Consider the following 27,951-nt stretch of genomic DNA (forward strand, 5'->3'; position numbering starts at 1 on the left):
AAGGCAAATAGAAGTTAAATAGGTTGCCCAAAGTTACACAAACAGTAATTGTCTGGGTCTGGATGATTGCAGACCCAGTGCTCTATCCACTGGACTACCTAGGACCTTGTGGGGAACACCAAGCTGGGTGGCTAGATATGGATTATAAGTCAATAAAAAAGCCTGAGGAGTCATCAGATAGTTTAGGAGGGAAACCAGGAGAGAATAATGTGATACAAACACAGAGAAAAGAGAGTATCCAAGAGGAGAATATAGTCGTCGGTGTCAAATAGATTGGGAAGTTTAAGGACTGAAAAAGACTACTGGATCTGGCAATTAAAAGATCAATGGCAATTTTGGAGAGTGTCATTTCAGTTGGTAATAAAGTCAGAACCAGAAAGCAAAGGATTAGGTGAGGAGAGAAGTGCAGGCAGAAAGTGTAGATCATGTTTTCAAGGGCTTTGAAAGAGAGCAAAGATAGAGATTGATGGCTTGAGGGGATAGGAGGGTCTCATGGAGGTTTGTGGTGAACCCAGAGGGCTCTCTGTCACCCCTCTGACTGAGTTCCCCCTCCCCATATTTGGGCCATGGCCACTGAAGCAGCAAGAGTTTCCAGAGACAATGCTTGGCTGGTCTCCTGGGGTCTGAAGACTCAGCTGTGCTAACCTTGTCCTGTTAAAGGCTTGGAACAAGTTATGACGTGTCAAGGCTGAAAGGTTGAAAGATTACTCTTATTCTCATAGAATTATTCTTGCAGTGACTTTATTTGATTTCTTTTTGGTTTTTTGCTTTAAATACTGAGCGATCCCAAATAACAAACTGCACACAGTTATTCACCCATTAGGTGGTGCTGATGTGTCAATTATTTATTGTCTCTGGTCCTCAACTCCTGTCATCCAACCTGAGACCCTGACAGAGGTTTTTTTTTTTAAATTTTTTTTTTAATTTTAAGGATGGGGTATTTTAGGAATATCTTAAAACAATAGGGAAGGAAACAGTTCACAGGGAGAGGCAGAAGATTCAAGACAGGGAAGGATGACTGAGGATGAATTCTGTTGGAGAAGACAGGAATGGACAGGATTACATGCACGCTTTTATGAGTGGGTTTGGGCAAGGTCTAGTGAGAGGTAGGGAAAAAAGAAGAGATAACAGCTTGGAAAAAGAGGTACAAAACCTTACTGAAGAAAATAACTCCCCCCCCCATTCAATAAAGCATTTTATTTTTTTCCTGTTACATGTAAAGATAGTTCTCAACTTTTGTTTATACAAGCTTTCCAATTTCAGATTTTTGTCCCTCCCTCCCCCCTCCCCTAGAAAGCAGGTAATCTGATATAGGTTTTATACACACACACACACACACACACAAGAACATTAGTCATGTTATAAGAGAAAAATAAAAATAACTTTTAAAAAACAGAATTGCAGTAAGCGGTCCTAATTTAGGGAGAGGTGAAAGAGATATTGTGGAGGTAGAACTGACAAGACTCAACAATAGACTGAATGTTTAGGGTGAGCGATTGATTATCTACAGTTGAGAATCTAGGTGATTGGAAAGATAGAAGGGTGTCTTTCTTTTCTCTCTCTCTTTTTTTGAGGGGCAATGAGGGATAAGTGACTTGCCCAAGATCACACAGCTACTGTCAAGTGTCTGAGACCAAATTGAATTCAGGTCCTCCTGACTGCAGGGCAGGTGCTTTACCCACTGTGCCACCTAGCTGCCCCCTAGAAAGGTTCCTTTCAACATAAAGTGGATAGTTTGGAGTCAAAGAGAATGAGTTGTTTTAGACATTTAAAAGGAGACCTCATAGGTATCTCAAATTCAACACGCCCCAAAATTAAATTTAACCCCAAAGCCATTCCTTTTCCAAACTTCACAATCTGACTTGTCAATATGTAGATGTTGTTCCCCCCACTAGAATGTAAGCTTCTTGAAAACAGGGACTGTTTTTGTCTTTATGTCTCCAGGCAAAGACTAAGTGCTATGTGCTTGCTAATTGCATTTATGAGGTCATTGAAAGATATACTGAGAGTGTCCAGGATAGGAGAGAGGCTTATGACAAAGCTTCAGAATATGCCCAGAGTTAGAGAGAGAACAGTATATAGATGATGAACCAGTAAAGGAGATTGAAAAGGAATAGTTAGTTAGGCTGGAGGACCCACAGTCATGTTACAAAAATCCAGAAAAGGGTCCTTAATGTCAAATTTTTCCAAGAGGTTAAGAATTACAAGAATTTTGAAAAAGTCATCAGATCTGATCATTAAGAGATTATTGATAATTCTAGAGAAGGCAATTTCGGTATATAGTATTGTGATTTTCCCCATCATGGTTTTGATAAATCATGGGTCGGCATAAGAAATTACTGTAAATGGGAATTTTGGGGGGTTTAGTAGAAGGTGCAGACGACATGCAGAAGTCAGCAGACAAGACAGGAAAAGTATAGAAACTAAGAAATGCATAAAATATATGTATAGTATTGTATAATATTGACATATTTAAAATTTTAATGTCATAAATATACACAATTTCCTTTTTAAAGTTAAAATAAGTAGGGGCAGCTGGGTGGCACAGTGGATAGAGCACCAGCCCTTGAATAAGGAGTACCTGAGTTCAGATCTGGCCTCGGACACTTAAGTTACTAGCTGTGTGACCCTGGGCAAGTCACTTAACCCCAATTGCCTCACTAAAAAAAAAAAAAGTTAAAATAAGTAAAGTTAAAGTTTGTGAAAAGAACATGGAAGCTAAGGGAGGGCTATTCCAGATCACAGGGGCACTGCACCCCAACCCTCTTGATGTGGAAGGGATAACTGTAATAGTTAAGTCAGAAAGCAGATTGTAAAGGCCTGATAAATGAATGAGAAAGAAGGAGACTTTTTTGGGCAGAATTTGTCTGCAAAAGGGAGGAGAGATACAGGAAGATAGCTTGAAGGGATGAAAGCTCAATTGAGGGGTTTTAAGGATGAGGGAGACCTAGGCCTGTTTATAGGCAGAAGGAGCCAGTATAAAAGGAAAGACTGAAGATTAGAAAAAGGTGGTGGTTGTTGTAGCAGTTTGTTGGTAGAAACAGACCAAGAACACATTAGAGGGGTTTAACTTGGCTAAGATGAGGGCTAGTTCTTTGGAGACTGGAATAAAAGGATGAGAAAGCAGGGTCATGAGAAGTAAGAAGAGAAGAAGGAACCTAAGGCAAATAGCATCAATTTTCACAACAGTATGAAAAGAGGTCTCTGGCTGGGGGGGGCTGCGAGGGGGATGGCATATTGAAGAGAAAACTTTGTAATGGGTGCTTTGGCGTGTGTTAGACAATCGATTAGGGAAGATTAAAGGAATTGTCTTGCTACACATTAATTAGGGAAGGGCAAAAGAACTAACTTGCCACATTAAGGTCCCAGTTAAGGAGTGAATACAGTCATAAGTTTTGCAACCTCCTGGAGTATGAGTGATGTAGAATTGAGATTTGGTGAGAAATGAATAGGGATAGACAAAAAGGGGAAAGAAATTTGAGAGAAGATAAGAGTATAATGTTGAAACTGGTTACTTGCAGAGTTGAGGGTGGGAGGGGAGACAAGTTATTAAAGACATGTGACTGGGAATAAAAGGTGGGCCAGTCAGATCTGGGTACCATTGACAGTGCTGAAGTAGATGGCCCAAAAGGCCCATTTATAGTGCATGCATGTTAAAAGAACCAGAGGAAAGCTTCCAGAAAGTAGACTCTCTATGCAGGATTACTTTAAGACAAGCACAAGAACTGCAGTAAGAAAGTAAATTGAGGAGAAGCTACACTGATGAAATGTTGGATCCAAATCACATCTAAAACATTTTCATGTGTTTTAGTGACCTAAAGCTGATTTCCAGTGAACAAAGCTTTCTTTTCTAAAGCCTAAACCACACCAAAAAAAAAAGTGCCACATTATAATTTTGTTTCTCTTTAAGAAAGAATTCAGGGCAAAAAAAGTCCCAAATACATCAAAATATTAATAGCAGCACTCTGAGTTAGTAAAAAATTGGAAACAGAGTATATATTCATTGACTGAAGGATAGTAGAACACATTGTGGCACATAAATGTAATGGATTATTGACCATAAGAAATGATGAATGAGGAATTCAGAGAAGTGGGAAGACATGTTTGAAATAAGGCAGAACTAAGAGAATGATATATACAATGATTAGATAACAAATGAAAAGAACACTCAAAGGCTAACAAACTCAAATTGCTATGAAATATCTTGGTTCCTGAAAATAGAATGAAACAAACATCCCTATTTTCTGGAGAGGTGGAGAACTGGGTGCAGAATGTTGCATAGTTTGTCAAATGACTGATTTCTGGTCATTTTTGGTTATTTTTTTTGTAACAGGGAAGGAAGGATCCAATGCGAAGAGGGGAGCATGGTGGTACAGGGTGGCTAGGACCACAGGTAACAAAAGGCATCAGTAAAATACAATTTTTAAAAATCTCAACTTATTCTGACTCTGCAAAGCACACATGTTAAGGGATACATTTTGCAGTCTTTTTTTTACATACTGCGTTTATTTTATATATTTTCTGCAAGAGGCTGTACTGGCCTCTTATTATACTGTACTGTACTATACTGGATAATGAACAGAGAGATGGCTTTGGAGTTAGGAAAACCTGGGTGTTCAGGTTTAGGTTCAGTCTTTGACACATTTTGGTTTTGTGTTCCTGGGCACAACTGAATTCCTCTGGGCCCCAGGCAACCATCAAGACACAAAGAGTGCTGATTTGCAAGTTCCTCCTCACCACCACTCAAAAGTGTGGCCACAATGAAGGGTAAAGAAGTTATATTTGCAATGGCAGGCATGAGATTATCCCAACAGAACAGAATTTACACTTGCAACCCTGGGTGCTTTCCTTCCTCATGCACAAGCTTAAAAAGAGAACACCTGTCCTGCCCAACCTGGAGTGAAAACACAGGTCTGGTCAAAGAGGTGTAGGGGTGTGTGTGTGTGTGTGACTTATGTGGGGGCAGCTAGGTGGCGCAGTGAATAGAGCACCGGCCTTGGAGTCAGGAGTACCTGAGTTCAAATCTGGCCTCAGACACTTAACACTTACTAGCTGTGTGACCCTGGGCAAGTCACTTAACTCCAACTGCCTCACCAAAAAAAAAAAAAAATATATATATATATAGACTTATGTGTATGTACACATTTTTCCTTTGAATGACTGTAAGCTGCTTAAGGATGAAAGGTGGTTCTTAGGACTAATATAGTCAAGCATATAGTAGGAAGTACAGTTTACTGGGACCCAATTCTGGCTTACCTGCAGGGGTACCGGTAGGGCCCCCCAACCTTTTTTACTGATGTCTTCCAGCCTTTTTCCATTCTAGTCTGGCACTGAAACTCCATTTCTTTCTTTCTTTTTTTTTTTTTTGCTGGGCAATGGGGGTTAAGTGACTTGCCCAGGGTCACACAGCTAGTAAGTCAAGTGTCTGAGGCCGGATTTGAACTCAGGTACTCCTGAATCCAAGGCCGGTGATTTATCCACTGTGCCACCTAGCCGCCCCTGAAACTCCATTTCTACCCCTGCTAAACAGAACCCAGAATCCCCCTTTCACTCAGACCGGTACACCCATACCCTTAATTCCAACAGTGGTGGGGTACTCCTATAGGGGCATTTTGCATTGTTGTTTAGTCATGTCTGACTCTTCATGACTCTATTTGGGATTTTCTTGGGCAAAAATACTGGAGTGATTTGCCTAGGGTCACACAGCTTGTAAATGTTGAGGCCAGATTTGAACTAGGGAAGTTGTTTTCCTGACTCCAGGGCTGGCACTCTATCCACTGTGCCACCTAGCTCTCCATCTATGGGGGAAGACACCTCAATGCATTCTCAAGATTCTTGAGACTTGCTATCTGCTGCCCTGAAGGCTAACTCTCCTATGTGTTTATATTTATAAAGTGCTTAGCACTGTGCCTGGTACTAGGTGCCATATAAATGCTTGTTCTTTTTCCTTCCATTCCCTTCCCTAATTAGGAGTGTAAGATCTTTGAGATAGGGAACTATCTTCTTTTCCTATTTGTTTCACATTTCTTAGTACAGAGTAAGCACCAAATGCTTTTCATTCATCCATTCACATTCATTTATCCGTAGATAACATTCACTTGGTTTCCCTAGAGTAAGATTCAAGGACAGAAAAACAGTTATGTAACACTTTAGTGAGTCAAAGTCTCAGATAGACTGCTCCTAAAATCTCTGGCCTATGTCAGAAATGGGAAATTTTAGTGCTCACCTATGGTTCTAGGGATAGGAAGGATTGAATTGCATATTACTCCTTCCAAATGAGGTGGTTAAGAAGCAAGCCTTAGAAAGGAACTCTGGTGCCAGGCTAGAAATATTTCTCAAAGAACTGAAGAAGCTGTCTTCAATAGTTAATCATGCAGAGCCAAGGTCTTGGATCTTGGAGAACATAGCAGACATGATGGGAAATAATATAAGGTATAAGCATATTCAGTGTTAACTCTACAAAGTTCAAAATAGATGTAGTATAAGTTGTACTTTTATTGGTGTTTCCAGCCATACCCATACATTTAAATAAAATATTATTTATTTTATATAAAATATATATAAATCACTAGTACGATGATTTTTAAAAAGGAAAGAATGTCATAAAAGAAACTACAATATCTAAAAAGCAACTGGTAAAACAATAAAAACAATTAAAATTTGGTTTCTGTTTGCATTTCTGTTCTCACTGACCAATCTTTTATTTAAAATAAGATACAGGGGGCAGCTAGGTGGCGCAGTGGATAAAGCACCAGCCCTGGATGCAGGAGTACCTGAGTTCAAATCCGGCCTCAGACACTTAACACTTACTAGCTATGTGACCCTGGGCAAGTCACTTAACCCCAATTGCCTCACAAAAAACCCCCCCAAAACAAATATTATCTCTTTTGATCCTCACAACAACCCTGTGATGAGGTAGGTATTGTTATTATTTTCATTTTACAGCTGGGGAAACCCAGGTTCTGAAAGGTTAAGTGACTTGCCTACAGTCACACAGATTCTAAGTGTCTGAGGCTGGATATGAATTTAGGTCTTCCTGGTTCCAGATCCAGTGTTCTATCCTCTGTACCTCCTAACTGTCTGTGTCCATGTCATTAAGGTCAAGAGCCCCTCCCTAATCAAAAACAACTCAATTCTAGTTCACCAGATATTTATAAGTAATTATTTTGTGCAAGGCACCTTGCTAGGAACTAAAACAAAGACACAGAGAAAACAGAAAGTCCTGTCTACATGGAGATTACATTCATTTAAAGGGGAAAAAAGTGCTTCGTGAATTCTACCATGTTCCCCTCCTCTCCCATATCTAACTGTGCATTCATGAAGGTCATGTTCCAAGTTTAAGACCTACTGCCTCATTTTCTTTAGGTCTGAAATCCCTTTTTCCTTAAGGTCCAGGTGATACCTCCTACCCCACCTTGCTCCCTTTCTCTAAAACTGTTATTTCACTTCTCTTTCTTTTTCCCTTCCAAAGTCAACATTTTTGAGGGGTGGGGCAATGGGGGTTAAGTGACTTGCCCAGGGTCACACAGCTAGTAAGTGTCAAGTGTCTGAGGCCGGATTTGAACTCAGGTTCTCCTGAATCCAGGGCTGGTGCTCTATCCACTGCGCCACCTAGCTGCCCCATAACATTTGTTTTTATAATAAGATTTCTAGTTTCAAAATTTTCTCCCTTCCTCCCCCTCCACCATATCTGATATAGGTTATATATGTACAATCGCATTAAACATATTTCTTCATTAGTCATGCTGTGAAAGAAGAATCAGAGTAAATGGGAAAAACCTCGAAAAGGAAAAAAAAAGTAGAAATAGTATGGTTCCGATCTGCATCTAGATTGCAGTTTTTTTCTTCTGGATTTGGAGAGCATTTTCCATCATGAGTCCTTTGCAACTATCTTGGATCATTGTATTGCTGAGAAGAGTCAAGTCTATCACAGTTGATCAGCACACTATATTGTTAATACTATGTACAATGTTCTCCTGGTTTTGCTCATTTCACTCAGCATCAAAAAGTCAACACATTTTTAAAGAAAAGGGAGTTTGGGAAACATTTTTTCCAGAACAGGGCCAACCTACCAAGTTTCTTAGATCTGAGGCAATCACTTTGTTAAATTACTCTACCTCTCTGGAAAGTCATATACTTTAAACACAAACTTTAACTTTGGAAAAAGACTCGAACAGAAATTGTTGAAGATTACATAGCTTATTATGTAGAATTAAATGGTCTACAATAGTTAAGATTAAATTTCCTAAGTTTTTGAAGAATAAAGACTGTTGGTTTTTCATTTCAGAGGTGGTGTGTTAGAATAAAGAAGGCTGGATTTGGAATTAGGAAGAAAAGACCTAGTTGTTAAAGCTCAGGCAACTCACACCTAAGCCGTGTGACAGCTAGAAAGTCATCGTAGGTCTTTGACTCTCCTATTCAACGGCATGATGGGGATATTAATTTTACCTATTCCTCAAATCAAGTGATGTAAGGAAAGAACTTTGTAAATATCAAAGGGCAATACACACATTATTATATTCGAAGCTATGGGTACAAGGACCGGCACTTATTAAATTGCTTGTTGAACCGAATTGAGGCATAAGAACCTGTTGTTTGGCTTGTAGTCAGCTTTATTAAGAATTTGGAAGGGGGAACACAAAGACAACTACTCACACCCACAAATGATGTTAACATTGGCAACACTATAAACAGCCTTATAAAGCTTATTTAAAGCCTATGAAAAGTCAGCACGATTATAGAAGTGGGTAGGAACGTCAGCTAATTTAATCTAATTATTTTACCGATGAGGAAACTGAGGCCCAGAGGGGGAAAGTGACCTGCCCAAAGTCACACACTTATTGATAGGTGGATTCTATCGGAACTCCGGCATTACCCGACGCGTTCTCCCTCGACTTTAACCACGCGGTTGGCGCACGTGACCCCCAGAAGGCTGATGTGGGGCAGTTTTCCCGCCCACTTTTGCCCTAAGGAGGTACAAACAGAACTTGCGGAAGGTCACTCAGGAGTGGCCCCCGAGACTCAGCCCAGACCACGGCCGACTCCTGCCCTAGCTCCTCGGCCTAGCGGCAGCCTGTCCAAAACCTCCGCAAGCAGCGCCCCTTTCCCGCCCGCAGTCCCCTAAAACACGTGTGTTTGTGTGCAGAAGCGGCAGATGTGACCAGCACCCTGAGGCTCCTTCTTTGCATCCCGCTCTCCCAGCCCGGGCCTCCGTCAAAAATTCCGAGGCCGGCTCCTAGTCCCCAAGAACGGATCGAGCCTGCCGAGGCCGCTGGATGCGGCGTTTTCCCGCACCCGCCTCCCCTCGTGCCACAGAGCCCTCCGTCGCGCCGCGCGCACGTCGGGATCGGCTTCCGCTTCAACGCGCACCCCAGCCCTAAGCCCGGCCCTGGCCGGCCCCCTCGGGCTCAGCTCCCTGGCCGGAGCCCTAGTCACTCACCCGCGGTCCCAGCGGCAGCCAGGCTCGAGCCCTACGGCAGGAAGCTGCTCAGCGCGCAGTCGCCGCAGCCTCCAACCGCCCGCAGGCTAAGGGGGCGCAAGAACGTCTCTGGCTGATTCACCCGAGCCCAGAAGGGTGTGTGAGCAGCGTGACCACAGATGGCGCGACGGGGTTAAACTTTTTCTCCCGTCTTCCGGGTTGAGGACGTAGGTACGTGTTCCACCGCGCCTTCCAAATCATGTAGAACTGAGCAGAGGACAAATTCCGCCAGCTCTCCCCGGCCCCCTTTACCTACGCCCCTGCAGCGGACGGGAATGGAATAGTCCCGCAGGGGGGATTGTGGGAGGCGGGGATTGTGGGAGGCGCACGCGCTGGGGGGAGGAGGAGGAGGAGGAGGAGGAGGAGGAGGAGGTGGAGGCGGTGGCCGGGTCGGGTGGTGGTGGTGGGGGCGGGGTGGGGGGGGGAGGACTGAAGAAGAGGCGGAGGCGGCGGCTACAGCTAGCACCGCCCGAGGTAAGCGTGTGGGTCCGCGCCAGAGCCGGCTTGACAGGGGAAAACGAGGAGAGGGGGGACGCGCGAGAAGTCCCTGAGCAGGCGAAGCGCGTGTGGGCAGGAGCGCGGGGCAACGGAAGCTAGTGGTTGGTGGGGAGCTGGTGAGCTAGGCAGAGCCGCGGGTGCGCGCGCGCGCTCGCCCCTCGGCCGGAGTTGGGCGGGGGGAGGAGCGGGGAAGGACGTGGGGGAGAGCGCGAGGAGGGAGGAGTGGGAGGTGGGGGGGCGCGAGGCGCCCTTCGCTCCCTCCCTCCCTCCCTCCCTCCCGAGGAGCTGAGGAGCTGCCGCCGCTGCCTCTCTGCCGCCGCCGCTCCCGCCGCCATTTTGGGTTCGTTTTGCGGAGGGGGAGACGATCCCCCTTCTCGGTTGCGGGCCCCGCCTCCCCTCAGCCTTCCCCCCTGCCCCAGTCCGTTCCCCTCTCCCCCTTTTCCTTCCCGCCAGTCTGCTCACCCGCCTGCCGCCGCCTGACAAGCGGGAGGGACCCGCCGCGGACCCAGGGAAGCGGAGGAGCCCCGAGGCGGCCGCCTACCCTCCCCAACTCCTTGCCCTCTCCTCATCTCCTTCGTCCCCGGCCTCTGACACGGTGAGTGGAAGCCAGCCTGGGAGGCCTCCGAGCCTACAGGCTACCACCCAGCGGCCAGGCCTCAGCCTCTTGGGAGTTACCGTCATCCCCGGTCCTGGACCTCTGGGAGAGGGTTGGCAAGGATGGGGGAGGGGAGGGGATCCTAGGCCGACCGGGAAGTCCCGGCGGGAGGGGGTCAAGGGGTGTTCCTGACAGGCCGGTTCCTGGGGGGGCGGGGGGGGGGAGGAGAAGGAAGGAAGGGAGGGAGTGGAGGCGGAGTCGGGCGGATGTCCCTGACAGGTTGGTCTCTGTGCATTGGCATGATTGGGGGGATCCCTGACACAGACTGGCCTGTGTCCGTATAGGGAATTAGAGTATCCTGGAGGAGATTGGTGACGGTGATGGTGATGGGGTGGGGGCAGTGGTATTCTTGATGGGGGGATATTCAGTCGTTCCTGTGTGAGTAATAAGGATGGGTGCCTACGATGGGCTGGCCTACGTACACAATATTAGGTTTATAGACTAATGCCTGGTTGGTCTTCATCCTTGGAGCTGTTAGGGATGACTTAGGAGAGTCCTTTGGGGGTATGGACAGGTGATATTTATTTTGTAATCAGATCTTATTATATAAGTGATGCAGGTACCATTGTCAGAAGGAGAACCCACTTTATGGGAATGGAGGTTTTGGAATTATCTATTTGTATTAGGGGTAATAGAATTCCCAGAATAGATTGGTTCATGTGTGTGAAAGCTGTTGAGATCTCCCTGACAGGCTGGTATGGTAGGGATGTAGGATATTTCCTTCTTGCCAACCAGTTGTTTCTAGTTCATGGAGGAATGAAAATATCTGATTAATTTTTGTGTGTGGAGAAGGTTCTTGGAGTAATGCATTTTCCTTTTAGGATTAATATGTGCCCTATATAATGGATAAATTTGACAACTACTTTTGGAATGCCCTATGTTGCATAAAGGAGAATGGTAACTTGTTTGTTGAGTAGGGTATATAGAATTCAGTTCAGTTGAAAAACTTTAAATTTGAGTCTTATTTATAAATATTTTACATCTGACTTTTTTTCTAGAAACAGTATGGTAAAGTAGGTAGGGCAGATAAAATTGTCCTTATTTTACAAATTAATATATTGAGGACTAAAAAATGTTTAAATGGCTTAACTTAGTTCTTGCTCCCCTAACAGCCCAAGTTTCCCGATTCCTTTTCTGCTGCTCTTATAATTGGGGCAGGATGCCTTTATCAGCCTGGTTTGATTTTTACATATGAAAAAAGTTACAGTTACTTCTTAGCTTGCATACAAGAGGGTTCAATATTATCCTTGACATTATATGAATGTTAAAGGAATATAGGTTATTGATGGATCCTTCCATAAGTTGATACTGTTTACCAAATTACTTTAGGTTAATGGAGGAAGTGGCATTTCTGGCCAGGTGGTTTGTATGTATATGAGTGAGGGAAATACTTTACATTTTGGCCTGTGTTCTGTGATGTGGACTTACCCAGACTGTGCTTTGTGTTGGTGGGAAGAGATATCATTGTTAATTGGCCTATGATTATGGGAAATATGATTGGGTAAAATTGACAGAATGGATTGGATGCATACTGTAGAATTGCCCTGAGGGGAGGAAGTTCATCTACCAGACAAAGTATCCTGTATAGAATTGAGGCTAAGAAACTTTTTCCTTCAAAGTTTTTTCAGTGTGCCTGGAGGAAATTAATGTCTTTAAGCCAAAATGGCATAGTTAGGACCTAGGAGAATTTATCTAGGAGAGTGGGCTGCGTATGTAGTACAGAATATTTGTATGGTACATATATATGTATTGGTTTTAGGAGCCACTGTGTCAACTGTGTTTAGGAGATGGGCATGCCATTCTTTACTACCCCTGGAATTTGGGACTCTGTTTTCTGACAGGTGAGTCTGTACAGTGCAAAGTCTTCTTGTGAGTATAAGGGAGATTTCCTGAGCAGATGTAACAGTGCCTGGGGGAAGATGAGTTGGCTTCTTGATTGATTGCTTTGACTCTGACTTATATCATTCATATACACATACATATATATGTATGTGTGTATATACATATATACATACACATAAATTTTCTATAAATATATATGTGAAATCTATATTAACAATGCGAATGCCACTAAAACTTTTATATAAAACAAAGGATATTCAGAATAAAAGGCAGCCTATATACATTGGAGAATATTTGTAACAAAATTGAACTCTTCCTCTCCCACCCCCAAATCCTTGGTACTTAATTGTTGTAGGGTTTGATGTGTATGCTGAAGTGTTTTTTCTGAGAGCTGTGCTTGTATTTGGGATGAGAGGGGATAAGGTCAAAGAAGGATGGTGGTAGGATGGTTCTAAAAAGGTCAGAAGATTCTGTGTCAGTGTTAGGGGGTTTTGATAGGACTGGTTAGGACTTTTTGAACCCTGCTTTGTAAACTTATTGTTTTGTATGTGACCTTGGAAACAATGATATGGTAATTGCTTATTTGAGTCTTGCCTTATTCTTACCTTGTGCCTTTTAATTTTCAGTGACCCCTCCTTCCTATCTCTATAGTCCTTTAAGTGAAAATAAGTATTTTTCATTCTTTGAGTCTATTAAATGGATAATGCCAGGATTTGTGATTTTCTGGATCTTTTGGGTGGTAGAAGGGGCTAGAGATGAATCCATAATCCTGGAAGTTGCATGTTCAGAATATTATCAATTACCTTTTCTTACTGTCTATAAAGTTTTTAAGTTGTATAAGCAGCTTTGTAGCTAGAAATGTGTTTTGGTAGCATCTAATGTTTTTGGTTAAATGTACTATCTTTTCTTTTAAAATTGTTATAAACATTGGTGAGGAAGCACTTTTTAATACTTTAAAAATTTTGATTGGCATGCTAAGCCCCTTTTCTCTGGGACAGTTTATGTTATAGGTCTTAATGTACTTTTGGATTTATATGCCTATAGGAAACCCTTCATGTATCTCTGGGGTGAAATGTAACAGCTGTTTGACAGCTGTAGTGAGTATCCATGAATTTGGGACAGGAAGCATTTAAAAAAACGCAAAACAACCAACCACCACATATCTTATTAAAGATGATAAATTGAGTAAGATATTGTAATAGCAAAAATGGCAGGTTTGGGGAGGACAGTGAAACATTTTTGTTACCTTCCCAGGTAACTTCTGAGGGATCTGTTTCATTACTAATTTAATTACTACCACTTTGGGCATTTCTCTGGGTTCCTTGATTTATTATTACTCAAAAAGTGATCAGCATGACTTTTGTATGTAGCCCAAAGTGATTTGCTTATAGCTTTTTTTTTTTTTCCGAGACAATTGGGGTTAAGTGACTTGCCCAGGGTCACACAGCTAGTGTTAAGTGTCTGAGGCCGGATTTGAACTCAGGTCCTCCTGAATCCAGGGCCAGTGCTTTATCCACTGTGCCATCTAGCTGCCCCATGATATGCTTTTTAAAGGAATAAGGTTTTAGTTACCAGAGAGTGTCATATTGCTGTCTTAAATTATGTGGACTTGTCCAAGTCTTTTAAGAGTGATATGGAGGAATTTTCAGCTTTGCTGTGTCTGCTATGTGGTCTCCTTTTTGCCAGTCTTCCTGGAAGCCTTGAGATTTCTTAAAATTTAGACTTTAACATCTGGCTGCCACAAGAGAGGAAAGCATAAGTAGCAAAGAGCACAAAGAGCAGCTTAAGAAGTACTGCCAAAATTGTCTTAGGGATATTTCCCTAAAATTTACTAGTAGTTCATGTTCATTCTTTGTTTTTAGTCACTAGTGAAAAGACTGATACTTTTTTTAGATTTATCAGTTTCTTCATAAAGATAATTTTTATTTTATATTTAACATTTTAGAAATAGAATTATTCTTTTAGAAAACCTCAGAATTTTACTGTCATTCTTTGGTATTGGCCCAGATTAATGAATGCATTGGCTTTGACTTAAGGTTTTGGAAGGAATTTCCCTGATGACCTTACTAATATTAAAATTTTATTATCCATCTTTCACTATTTAGAATTTTATTTATTTATAAACTTACTGAATTAGAAAGTTTAGAGTACTTTGAAGTGTTTCTGAAGTGATCTTTGTAGTATTTGTTTCCTTTTTCTAGTTATTAGCTAGTTACTTTCATGTGAATATTTATAGTTGAATTATTCTAGTATTATTTACATTCTTTCTATCATAGAAACATAGACTAGACATATTTCTTCAGGTTCAATTTTAAGAACTTTTGAATAGTGTATTGCTAACCAGTACTAAACTGTTTATATTAGAGGCTTCTAATATGCTGAACTATTTGACCAACACTAAAAATCATTCCAACTTCACTTCTGTTTAATCGGATTCCTTTTGCAAACTAAAAGAGATGAGGTGAGTAGAAATCAAGATCAGTGCTTTTAGATGTTTGCATTGAAAAATGAGAACAGTTAGTTCCTATGTTTGCCAAAAAAGCTTATCAGCTTTTCTCAAATGCACAAGTGAGAAATAAAGTGTCTCTTATTATAGTGTATTTTTTTTAGTTGTAGTGACAAGATGCTAAAACATTTTCTAGTTTTTAGTTCCACTTGATTTTCTAAATGAAGCCAGCCACCACCAAAGAAATCAGATGGTATTGGTAATGTTGAGCAAGAAGAGACATTTGTCTCAAGTCAGCCTTCCTTTTAAGAGGCAGAAATGCACATTGTTTTGAGCATTAATAGTTGCTGAATTGTAACTTCTTTGTGGACATTTGAAAATCTATAACATTGCTTAAGCAGCACCACACATAAATGAACCACAGTGCTTCATAATGCGATTTTATCATGAGTAGAGACATTATAGAATAGGAAAGTAAATATTTCCATCTCTTTATAAAGAGAGTGAATGAGTTTTAGTGGTTTTAAGTGGATGCTAATTGTGTGGAATGTGTACTATGTATTTTTCTCCTACAAAAGGCAAAGGAAGTATATTAGAACTACTACTAGCATGAGGCCCTTCAGTTGTGCTGCAGAGTTCATTCATTAAAATTTATTAAACTCATCCATTTTGTGTTGCAATTGTACAGTTAGTAAGACTTGAACCTTTGTTATTCCTTATGCTATCATTCTAGTTTTTAAGTACATTTTTTCCCCATGGTGGTTAACTTCCTAGCACTCTTATTGTTTTAGTATAATCAAAGACTTGGGCTTTAGTTTTCATAGTCTGTGAAGGGATGGCTTTGGACTAAATGACCTTTGAGTTTTCTTCCTGTTTTAATTCTGTGGTGCTGTGACCTTTTCTGCAACTTAAAGAAGAAATTCAGATTGGAATATTAGTTTTAGTATCATAAGGACTTTGGGCCCATTTGTAACCTGGTCTTCATTAATTACATTGTATGCTTGATAACGATTAGTCCTCAATGGAGAGAAAGAAGTGGGATGTTACCATGAGGTAACAGAGTTAAATAGAGGAACATATGAACTTTATGTTGATGGTAATTGAAAAATGCATTGTTGATGGAGTATTGCCTTGGTCCAACTAGCATTTTGGAAGGATGCTATGAAACTTACCTTTTGATCAAGAGATCAGTTTCACTGGTAGACACATACTCTGAGGAAATCAGCTTTAAAAAGAAAAGCCTCATATACACCAAAATATTTATAGCAGCATTTTTTGTAGTAGCAAAGAACTTAGAACAAAGAAACCCATCCACTGGATGAATGCTAAACAAATTGTGGTGGGTGAGTGTAATAGAATATTACTGTCTATTTAGGAACAGTGACTATAAGTATAGAGAAGTATGGTAAGGCATGTAAAGTAAGTAGAATAAAGTAAAGTAAGTAGAACTGGGAAAACAACACACAAAATTATTGAAACAGTACAAATGGAAAGAACCACAAAACAGTTGAAACTGAATGTTGTGAAATGATATCGATTAAGTTTGGTCCCAAAGAAAAAAGACATAAGAAGCCACGTTGTCCTTTTTGCAGACATTTGGGGCTGTAAGTGTGGAGCACTGCATACAATGTCGTACTTTTCTGATACATTGGGTAACTTTTTCCCCCCTTTTTTATTCTTTGTTATAAGGGATGGCTCTTTGTATGCAGGAGAGGAAATAGATAACAGTGGGGAATATAGATAATATAAAAACAAAAGATAGCAAATTTTATTTTAAAAAGTGAAAGGTGTGAAAGCTTAAATAATTGTTGATTGAGAAACTGAACAGTTCTGAATGAAGTGTGAGTTGAAATGATATTGATAATTGTCTATTTGGAAATAAATGGCTCAGTCACGATTGCTAACTGAAAAGTATAAGTTATAAGAAAAGTGCAATAATAGGAAAACTGAGGGTGAATATAAATTTCATATAATAAATCTTGCCTAATCAATATTAATAGTAAAGGTAGAGATTAGGGCAAGGGTTTTTAAGCTTTTTTGTGTGATGGACCCTGTTGCCAGTCTTATGAAGCCCATGACCTCTTCAGAACAGTGTTTTTAAATACTTAAAGTAGAATTCATAGGATTACAAAGGAAAGCTATTCTGTTGAAAAAAATAGTTATAAAAAAAATTAAAAGTTCAGGGATCCCAGATTAAGAACCCTGACTTATCTGGATAATAGGTATAGAAGAAGTTCCAAATTTAGACTGAATCCTTAAACTGTGTCTGACTTAGGGCAAATCAGTTAACCTCTCTAGATCTTATTTTCCTCATCGGTAAAAATTAAGGGGTTGACATGAGTAATCTCTTAAATTCCTTTCCATTCCTAGATCTAAAATGTATGATCTTACCTAAAGAGGTCAAGGAAGATTTAGCAGTTATAAATTAAAATATAGTAAAACCTCCATGAAACCCTACGCTTCATTTTGCAGAGAAAAGCAAGTTATGAGAAGCACCATGTGAAGTAGGTTTAGTGAGGAAATTAAATGGGAGAAGTAAGCATTTGTTCATCCATTTTATAGCTACCATACTCTCTTGTATGAATTAGTTTTTAGAATAATTCTGAGATATTTTGGATACCCCAAAAGTTAAAAGTTTAGGTTGAGCATGTGCAGTTATGTTCATTATTAATACTTATAGTATGGCCAAAAAGAATATTACTGCGTTAAAAAAATTAGTATTTGTTTTGACACATTACTTTCTTTTTAAATGAATTTTTTGTTTTTATCATTCTGAACTTGTTAAACTTTAATAAACACTAACATTTTCTTAGAAGGTAAAACAATAAAAGAGGATTCTTTATGAAACCAAAGATACGTATTTTTATTTTTGTATGGCTTGTGTTTTAAGTAGTTAATAATTTTAATACATTAGGTACAAAACTGTTCCACTTGTCTGTGTTTCCCTCCAAATTTCTTTCTCTTTGCTTTTGACCGTTTAAAAGAGTTCATAAAGTATCTTTTGTTTTTCATTTCTCTCTCTCTCTCTTTTATCACTGTCATTAGCCTCCCCTCTTCTCTTTAATTTCTGAGCGCTTGTCCCCCACCAATAAATAAATTAATCCTATTTAAAAAGAAAGCATGGTTAAATAAAACAAATACATGCATTGGTCATGTCCAAAAAAGTTAATCTTCAACTGTGGCCTATCAACTGTCAGGAGATAGATAGCATGCTTCATCCTAGGTCCTTTGGTGAAGAGATTGGTCTTTTTTTTTTCATTCCTGAATAACTTGTTCTCTTATTCATTTATTAATTTATTCATTCATTCATCCATTAATTAATTAATTAATTCCTTTATCTATCTATTTATTTATTTTCCTTGTGGTCTTCTCTTTAATCAGAGTTTATACATTTTCCAAAAAATATTTTTACAGTGTTTTTGTATACTTGTGCTAATTTCAGTCTGCATCAGTTAATAAATGTCTTCCCAGGATATTCTCATTCTCTCATTATCTCTCTCTGGGAGAAGAAATCAGGGTTGAGTGACTTTCCAAGGGTCATACAGCTAGCAACTAAGTGTCAAGTGTCTGAGACCTTCCCCCACTCAGGAGTCACTAAGTGGTGCCTTTCATAATTTCTTATACAGTGGTAATATTCTAGTCCCTTTATATGCCAGAATTTGACCACCTATTCCTTAATTGGTGGGTATCACCTTAGTTATGAAAATTGGGAAAATCAAAATCTATTTTGTTACTGATTCTGTTCTCTATCACTGCCTATATTTTTATAATTACTGTAACGATTGAAGTGATGCCACCTGCTGTAGAGTGACTGTAGGAAAGTTCCTCAATGAGGATAAGGCGTCTGAGGGCAAGCCATGCATTCCTTGGTGTCGGGAAGTGACGTTTGCTCGTGGGTGCTTTCTATCAAAGCTGCCAGCCAATTAGCTTGGAGGGGTGTGTGTGTGTGTGTGTGTGTGTGTGTGTGTGTGTGTGTGTGTGTGTGTGTGTGGAGGGGGGAGGGATGTTTCCAGCTTCACAGGAAGCGTTGGGTCCTTTTGGTTCCTGACCTTGCCATGGTGGGTCGGATGATGGGGTCTCTTAGAAATAGTTAGATTTTTACCTTTCTCTCGGATCCTAATGCTCTTTAATAAATACTGAAACACTTAAATACTCTTGCTAAAGCTTGTAATTTATTGGCGACCACTCATTAGATTTTAGATAGTATAGCTAGGATTTTTGCCCCTTACACTACCAAATTCATGTTTCATTTGTCTCAGAGTTAAGTTTGGAAATTAAGCTTTCCTGTAAATCACTCTTTGTGTCTGAGCTAAGTTTAGAAGTTCAGGTCTTCTGCTAATCACTTCTATTTTCATGTCAAGGAAATCTGTTTTCCTTGGAGGATGCAGGTGAACTTCAGGGATTCTGATCTATTATCCAAAGTAGTCTGTTGCTAAAATGTCTTTGCTGCTGGATCAAACAATGAACATTTCTTAGTGACAGGATGGAAGGAGGGGTTGCTGTGAGCCTCTCATTCCCAGTTTCCAGTCTGTCATACTGTTCCTCACACCTATGATGCTACAGCCTTTGTAACCAATCATACCAACTCCCCCCCTCCCCCATTCTATGTTATAAGTTTGCAGCTAATCATACCTGTTTTCCCCATTTTATGATGCTACCTTTTATTTTGGGCGCTCCTCTGCTAGGTGTTGAGGGTTCAAAGACTGAAGGAACAGTTTTTGCTCTCAAGTAACTTCAAAAGTGGGAGACAACTTACATGCATATGGATATATCTTATTTATAACTTTTTTTTCTTCGACTGGGCAACGAGGGTTAAGTGACTTGCCCAAAGTCACACAGCTAGTAAGTGTCAAGTGTCTGAGGCCAGGTTTGAACTCAGGTCCTCCTGAATCCAGGGCTGGTGCTCTGCAATGATTTCTAATGTTCTTTTGGTTTCAACCTGTAATTTCATTGGTGTAGGAAATGCCTTGATGTGAAAGCTCCCATCAGCAATGCTTGTCAACAATTTAAAAATTTTATGGAGATGCTTGGGGCACTGAGAGATTGAGACTTTTCTATTGTTTTCTACTACTTACTTATGTCAGAGGCAGGACTTGAACCCTGGTCTCTTTGATTCTAAGGATAACTGCACAATGCTGGTCTACTTCTCTGTGTGTTGTGATGTTTGAAATCTAATGTGTGTCCTTACCTGCCCTCCCCCCCCCCCCCCCCCAGCTTGGGTGGGTGGGGGTGGGTAGGAACTAGCTAAGATTTACTGATAAATTCAGCAACAGTTTAGGCTTTTAAGCATTTATTAAAGTATATTAGAGGTTAGCAAGAGAGAGGGAAACCTGCCTTTACCTAGCTATCCAAGAGAGAACAGAAAGATAGGAAACCTGTCTACCCTGCCAGAAGCTTGTTCCCGAATGAAAGAGCAAGATCCTGAGTCTCCTTGAGTGGAAGCTACCTGAGGGACAGGAAGAGGGGCGGTCCCCAAACACAGCTCCAAGCTAATTGACTGGTAGCATTCAAGTCCATTGATTGGCATGACTTGAAGGCAGTCCATGAATTGTGAGGTAACTTCTGGATATTGGGACCCATGCTCTCTAATAATATTCTCACTCTGTGTGTGTGTGTATTTTGTTTGAAGGTAGTTAAAAAAAATTCTTTCATATAAATTTCAATATAATCTTTTTTCTATACCCTCCACTTGAGAAAAAAGAATATCAAAATCTTTGTAACAAATATGCATAGTCCTGACTTCCATAGCTTTCTTTAAAAAAAATCTGTCTAAAATCCACATGGTACAAGAAGTCTTTCCCCATCCCTCTGAATGGTAGTCCTTTCCCTCTGTTGATTATCTTCAATTGAACCTGTCTATATCTGTTTGGACATAGCTCTTTGTATGTTGTCTTCCCCATTAGACTGTGAAATTCTTGAGAGAGAGGGTTATCTTTTGTCTTTTTTTGTATGCCCAGCACTTAGTACAGTGTCTGACTCATAGTAGGCACTTAATAAATGTTTGTTGATTGACAAACTTTATCTCTGATCTAATTGGAAAGTCCTCTAATTTATTTCCCAGTATAATAATTAATGCTACCAGTTGGTTTTTAAATACATGCTTGCTTATACTAAGTAAAGCTCTTCCTTCCTCAGTGTTTTCTAAAGTTTTTTTTAAACAGAAATGGATTTAAAAATAATATATTTTTTGCATTTATTGATCATATTATTTTTGATGTTTTTATTATAAACATAGTCTATGATGTTGATGATTTTCTTAACATTGAACCAACTCTGAATTCTTGGAATAAATCCAACCTGTTCCTATAATCTTTGTGATATATTGCTGTAGTCTGCTAATATTTTATCTGAAAATGTTTTGAGATCATTTGAGATATTGATGGATAATTTTCTTTCTTTCTTTTGACTCTCCTTATTATGTGTATCAGGACCGTATTTTTATTATAGAAGGGTTTTGGTAGAAATTATTTGTAAAGATAGGATAGGACAGCCTTGTAAAGAACTTCATATTCTAAATAAAGATTTTATAAGTAATTATGACTAATTGGAGTTTATTGAATAGGTGTCTGACATGCTTGGTCAGACTACTTTAGTGTCTGTGTGGTATAGTGTTTGCACCCTATGGAGAGACATTTGAGGCAATCATGTGACTTTTTGCAGTAGTCCAGGTAAGAGATGATGAGGACATGGATAGATTGTGGTCTCCATCATATCTCTGTCAATGTCATTGATTTCAATTTGAGTATTTCATGTATTAATTTTGATTTTTTGATCAATTTCTTATAGTTTATAGTTTTAAAAATAGTATTTCATTTTATTATTACATGTGAACAGTTTTCCATATTTGTATTTGTAAGATTTTGAGTTCCAAATTTTTCTCCCTCCCTCTGTTCCCTCACACCTCCCAAAGACAGCAAGCAATCTGATAGAGGTTATACAGTATAATCATATTAGACATATTTCCATATTAATTATGTTGTGAGAGAAGAATCAGAACAAAAGGAAAAAAACACAAGAAAGAAGAAACAATAACATCCACCACAGAAGTGAAAATAGTATGCTTTAATCTTCATTCAGACTCCATAGTTCTTTTTCTGGATGTGGGAGGGTTTTCCACCATGAGTCTTTTTTGGCATTGTATTGCTGAGAAGAGCTAAGTCTGTCACAGTTGATCATCACAGGATGTTGTTGTTCCTGTGTATCAGTGTTCTCCTGTTTCTGCTCATTTCACTCGGCATCAATTCACATAAGTCTTTCCAGGTTTTTCTGAAATTTACCTGCTTATCATTTCTTACAACACAATAATATTCCATTACATTCATATACCACAACTTGTTTAGCTATTCCCTAGTTGATGGGCATCCCTTTAATGTCCAATTCTTTGCCACCCAAAAAAGAACAGCTATAACTATTTTTGTATTTGTGGGTTCTTTCCCCTTTTTTATGATCTCTTTGGGATGCAGACCTAGTAGTGTTATTACTGAGTCAAGGGTTATGTATGCACAGTCCCATGGCCCTTTGGGAATAGTTCCAAATTGTTCTCCAGAATGGTTGGATCAGTTCACAACTCCACCAACAATGCATTAGTGTTCTAATTTTCCCATGTCTTCTCCAACATTTATCATTTGTCTTTTTTGTCATATTAGCCAATTGGATAGGTGTGAGGTGGTACCTCAGAGTAGTTTTAGTTGCCTTTCTCTAATCAGTTGTGATTGAGAACATTTTTTTCATGTGGCTGTAGACAGCTTCAGTTTTTTCTTTGGAAAACTACCTGTTCATATCCTTTGAACATTTCTCAATTGGGGATAGCTTATAGTTTTTTTTTTTTTTTTTTTTTGCAGGGCAATGGGGGTTAAGTGACTTGCCCAGGGTCACATAGCTAGGAAGTGTCAAGTGTCTGAGGCAGGATCTGAACTCAGAGACTCCTGATTCAAGGGCCGGTGCTCTATCCACTGTGCCACCCAGCTGCCCCAGCTTATAGTTTTAAAAGAAGAAATAGAAAGTATTTGTTCATATCTTTTAACACTTTGTCTATTAGGGAATGGCTCTCAGTGAGGTAGATGTGTTTAAATTTCCTGTAGATTATGTATTTTAAATTTTAATCAGAGATGGTTGATGTAAAGATTTTTTTCCTCAGTACATATTTTTTCTTATTCTTCCTCCTTTGATTTTGTTTGTACCAAATCTTTTTATTTCTTTAATTAAAATAAGAAGCAATTTAGTAGAGTGAAAACTAATGCTAGATTTGGTGTCAGGGAACCAAAATTTAAATTTTGTTTCTGACCCTTAGTGCTTGGATGACCTTAGGCATATCATTTAATCCTTCTAGGCCTCAGTTTTCTCATCGATAAAATGATAAAATGATATATTAGATGATCCCTTCCAGCTCTAAATTTCAACTCTCTTCGTAATACTCTCTCCATCCCAGTGATTCTGAACCCTGTGACATCACCATGCAGTCTTTATTTTCTAAATCTCACTGCCCTTTTCCTTATTCCCATTCCCAGACTCTCCATCCCTGTGTCCAATTCTAATGCTACCTAACTCTTCTCTCTTGGATGCTTCCTGTTTCATAAGCCACAAACTAGCTGGCTCTCACTGAGCTCTGGCTCTCCTGATGACATAGCCTTCTTTTATACCCCTAGCTGCACTTTTGCTCATCCCTTTTACCCTACCCCATCCTCCCTGCCTAGACACACACTCATCTGGGTGGTAGAATTGGAATACTTCTTACTCTTCATTGCCACTTCAGTCTCTCTACCAACATAATTTGGTCTCCTATTTTGCGACGCACTCAATTTATAAATAATACCCAATCAAAATTCTGGTAGCTATTGTCTACTACCCTTCAGGGTACTACATGAAACACCCTTAAAGTTTACTTATTTCATCTATTTCTTCATCCTACCTCAGCCACCTGCAAAGATGATCATACCCATGATTTTGATTACTCATAAATGTTCCACTTCCATGTCCATGAACTCTGAAATTTCCTTATCTTATCATAATCTTTTATCATTCCACTTATCCCTCTGTCCTATAAGCCCAAACTCTATTCTTGGTGCCCACTTCAATCTCCAATCCCTCCACATTTCTTTCCTAGGACATCAACTCTGTACTAGCTACATTTTTCTCCCTTACCTATCTTTTCCACTGGGTGAATTCTTTTCTATACTGTCCTCTTGAGTTCCTTGCTTCCTTTTCCTATCATTGGTCTTCCTGTGTTACACTTTAACTTTGGTTCACTCTCAACATTTGTTGCCTTTGCTCCTATACATATGCTGCTGAATGAAGCAGGAGAAAAGCATGAAACCATTTTGCCTAGGCCCATTACAAATTTGTTACATAACTTCAGTTTTGCCTCACTGCTGCTTGACAATTCATTTTGCCCCTTTAATGAATTCACTGTCCCACTCAAGACAGTAACTCTTCCAAACCTTTTCATCCTTCCTTGAATCTCCTATGCCGCCCCCCCCCCCCAAACTGAGAACCTTACCTCATATTTTACTAAAAAAAATTTAGGCCATTGGCTGAGAGCTCCCTTTTCTTCCTTCCTCATCATTTCCAATCATCCAAATGGTTCTGCCACTATCTTCTCCTTCACCTGTCTCACATAATGAGATGCTCTTTCTTCTTGCCAAGGAAAACCCCTCTGTATGCATAAGGATCCCATTCCATCCTGTCTTTTCTGACACATTGTGCCTTCTATCATCCCCACATTCTCACATCTTTAATCTTTCTCTGTATATTGACTGCCTCCCTACTGCCTATAAACATACCTATGTCTCCTCCATTCTCAGAAAACTCTTATTTGATCTATCGCTTATAGGTATACTCCCAGTATCTCTCCTTTCTTTTATGCCCTCAAGACCATATGCACTGGTGCTTCTACTTCCTTTCCTCTCACTCTCTTTTAAACTCCATTCTCAATTACAACATCATCAATCAACTGAAACTATTCTCTCCAAAGTTACCAGTAATCTTTTAGTTGTCAAATCCAGTTCTCCCCTTTGCCCCCATCCTCTTCCTTTTTGGCCTCTCTGCAGCCTTTGTCTTTGTCAGTCACCTTCTTGTTATTTTCGCTGTAGGTTTTTGTGACACTGTTCTATCCTGTTTCTTCTCCTATTTGTGTGTGGGTTTTTTTTTTTTAATGGTTTTAAAATTTTTTATTTTTGTGGGGCAATGAAGGTTGTGACTTGCCCAGAGTCACACTGCTAGTAAGTGTCAAGTGTCTGAGGCCAAATTTGAACTCAGGTCCTCCTGAATTCAAGGCCAGTGCTTTATCCACTGTGCCACCTAACTGCCCCATGTGGTTTTTTTTGTTTTTGTTTTTGTTTTTTTAGTGAGGCATTTGGGGTTAGGTGACTTGCCCAGGGTCACAAATACAAAAATATTTATAACTGCTCTTTGTGGTGGCAAAGAATTGAAAATGGAGAGGATGCCAGAAAAAGAAAGTGGAAAATAGTATGTTCAATTTACATTCAGATTTCACAGTTCTTTTTCTGGATGTGGAGAGCATTTTCCATCATGAGACTTTTGGATTTGTCTTGGATCACCGTATTGCTGAGAAGAGCTAAGTCTATCACAGCTGATCATTATACAATTGTTGCTGTTACTGTGTACAGTTTTCTCCTGGTTCTGCTCACTTCACTCATCATCAGTCCACTTAAGTCTTTCCAGGTTTTTCTGAAATCTGCCTACTGATCATTTCTTATAGCACAGTAGTATTCCATTATATTCATATACCACAACTTGTTCAGCCATTCCCCAGTTGATGGGCATCCTCTCCATTTTCAATTCTTTGCCACCACAAAGAGCAGTTATAAATATTTTTGTATATGTGAGTCCTTTTCCTTTTTTTATATGATCTCTTTAGGATATAGATCTAGTAGTATTACTGAGTCAAAGGGTATGTATGCACACCCCCATGGCCATTTGGCATAGTTCCAAATTGCTCTCCAGAATGGTTAGATCAATTCACAATTCCACCAACAATGCATAAGTATTCCAATTTTTCCACATCTCCAAATTTATTTTCCTTTTTTGTTATATTACCCATCTGATAGATATGAGGTAGTAGCTCAGAGTTGTTTTTAATTTATATTTGCAATAATGATTTAGAACATTTTCTCATAAAGCAATAGATAGCTTTGATTTCTTCCTCTGAAAACTGCTTGTTCCTGTCCTTTGACCATTTTTCAACTGGGGAATGACTTTATTCTTATAAATTTGATTCAGTTCTCTATATATTGTAGAAATGAAGCTTTTATCAGAAACACTGGCTGTAAAAATTTTTTCCCAGCTTTCTGCTTTCCTTTTTTTTTTTTTTTAAGTGAGGCAATTGGGATTAAGTGACTTGCCCAGGGTCACACAGCTAGTAAGTGTTAAGTGTCTGAGGCCGGATTTGAACTCAGGTACTCCTGACTCCAGGGCCGGTGCTCTATCCACTGCGCCATCTAGCTGTCCCTTTCTGCTTTCCTTCTAATCTTGGCTGCATTGCTTCTGTTTATAAAAAATCTTTTAAATTTAATGTAATCAAAATGATCCATTTTGCATTTCATAATCTCTCTTGTTGGTCATAAATTCTCTCCACAGAGCTGAGAGGTAAATTATTCCTTTCTCTCCTAATTTGCCTTTTGTATCACCCTGTATGTCTAAATCATGTAACCATTTTGACCTTATTTTGGGTAGACAGTATAAGATGTTGGTCTAAGCCTCATTTCTGCCTTCAGAAGTCTCTGCTTTCTTCTGAACTGTCTTCTTTTATGCATTTAAAAGAATATTGCATTGCCTTTTTTTGGCATCATAGTTGCTAACCCCTCTTTCTTTTTCTTTCTTTTTTTTTTTTTTGTGTGTGCGTCAATTGGGGTTAAGTGTGTTAAGGGCTAAAATTCTAGCTAAACTGTCTAAAATATCTAATGAGTGGTCACCAATAAATTATAAGCTTTAGCAAGAGTTAGACTTTTAAGCATTTATTAAGGAGAGTAAGAATTTGGTAAAGAGAGAGAGAAAGGCCTAGATTCCTATCTATTAAAGGGAGAGCACATTTCTAGCTCCGCTCTCCACCAGAGTCCAAAGGAAAGAGCGAGACTGAGCGCCAGTCTCTTCCTTCCTCCTCCCACTAGTCTGCGTCACTTCCTGACGCCAAAGAAAAGACTCCTGGTCTTGCCCTCAAAGACCTTCGTTTCATGGGCGGAACTCTTCTACAGTAAGTCTCCAGCAGGTGGCGTCATTCCAATCGTTACAAGTGACTTGCCCAGGGTCACACAGCTATTAAGTGTCAAGTATCTGAGGTCACATTTGAACTCAGGTCCTCCTGACTCCAGGGCGGGTGCTCTATCCACTGCACCACCTAGCTGCCTCACCCCTCTTTCTTCATAGTCTTCCCCCCCACCCCCAGCCCCCAAAGAAAGGAAAAAAACAACAGCCACCTTTATAATAAATAAATATGCCTTAGGAAAACAAATCCACAAAGTATCCAGTTCTGAAATATCTTTCCATCTTGTATTCATCACCTTTCTATCAGGAGGTGGGGAACATGTTTCATCACAAGGTCATCTGTAGACACAGTTGGTAATTGCATTGATCAAAGTTCTTAAGTCTTTAAAAATGGCCTTTCTTTACAATGTTATTGTCCTTGTATAAATTATTCAGTTTTGCACACTTTACTCTTTAACACTCCATCCCTTCCCTCATCTCCTCTTGTTCCCTTGTTTTTTGATGTATTTCTCCAATAGCTCTGTGTGTATCTGTACATGTTCAACATTGCTTTGTCCATTTCATTTAATAGTGAGATTTATTTGCTGCCTACTCTTCCAAGCCCTTCTTCTTTCTGTGTTTTTGTCATGTAACACAGTTGTAACAAATAGGAAATCCCACTCCCTTTTTCTTCCTCTGTACACTTATGGTCTTCCTTTTATTCTCCCTTCTCTTTCTCCTCTTACAACCCTGAGAACAGAAACATCCTACTGTTAGAACCTCTGTTCTTTTTTAACTCCTCAGTACCTTTTGAAGATATTAAAGTTGTGAAGA

At 39.7% G+C, this 27,951-nt stretch overlaps 1 protein-coding gene and 1 long non-coding RNA gene across 5 annotated transcripts in view; one reads left to right on the forward strand and one right to left on the reverse strand.

The window, feature by feature from the left end:
• The window catches only part of LOC122754102, a 38,254-nt gene extending 28,624 nt beyond the window's left edge, over positions 1 to 9,630 (reverse strand). For both annotated transcript variants that reach the window (XR_006356329.1, XR_006356330.1), the window contains exon 1: positions 9,440 to 9,630. This is a non-coding gene — a long non-coding RNA (uncharacterized LOC122754102). The remainder of the gene's footprint in view (positions 1 to 9,439) is intronic.
• The window catches only part of ASH1L (ASH1 like histone lysine methyltransferase), a 231,182-nt gene continuing 212,859 nt past the window's right edge, over positions 9,629 to 27,951 (forward strand). Inside the window, exon 1 of one of the 3 annotated variants that reach the window (XM_044002148.1) lies at positions 9,629 to 9,649. The gene's annotated coding sequence lies outside the window, so the exon portion shown is untranslated. Of the gene's footprint in view, positions 9,650 to 10,292; positions 10,572 to 27,951 lie in introns of those variants that run through there. The other 2 variants (XM_044002147.1, XM_044002149.1) reach the window with 2 other exon arrangements.

The sequence above is a fragment of the Dromiciops gliroides genome, chromosome 4 (assembly GCF_019393635.1).
Source record: "Dromiciops gliroides isolate mDroGli1 chromosome 4, mDroGli1.pri, whole genome shotgun sequence".
NCBI lineage: Eukaryota > Metazoa > Chordata > Mammalia > Microbiotheria > Microbiotheriidae > Dromiciops > Dromiciops gliroides.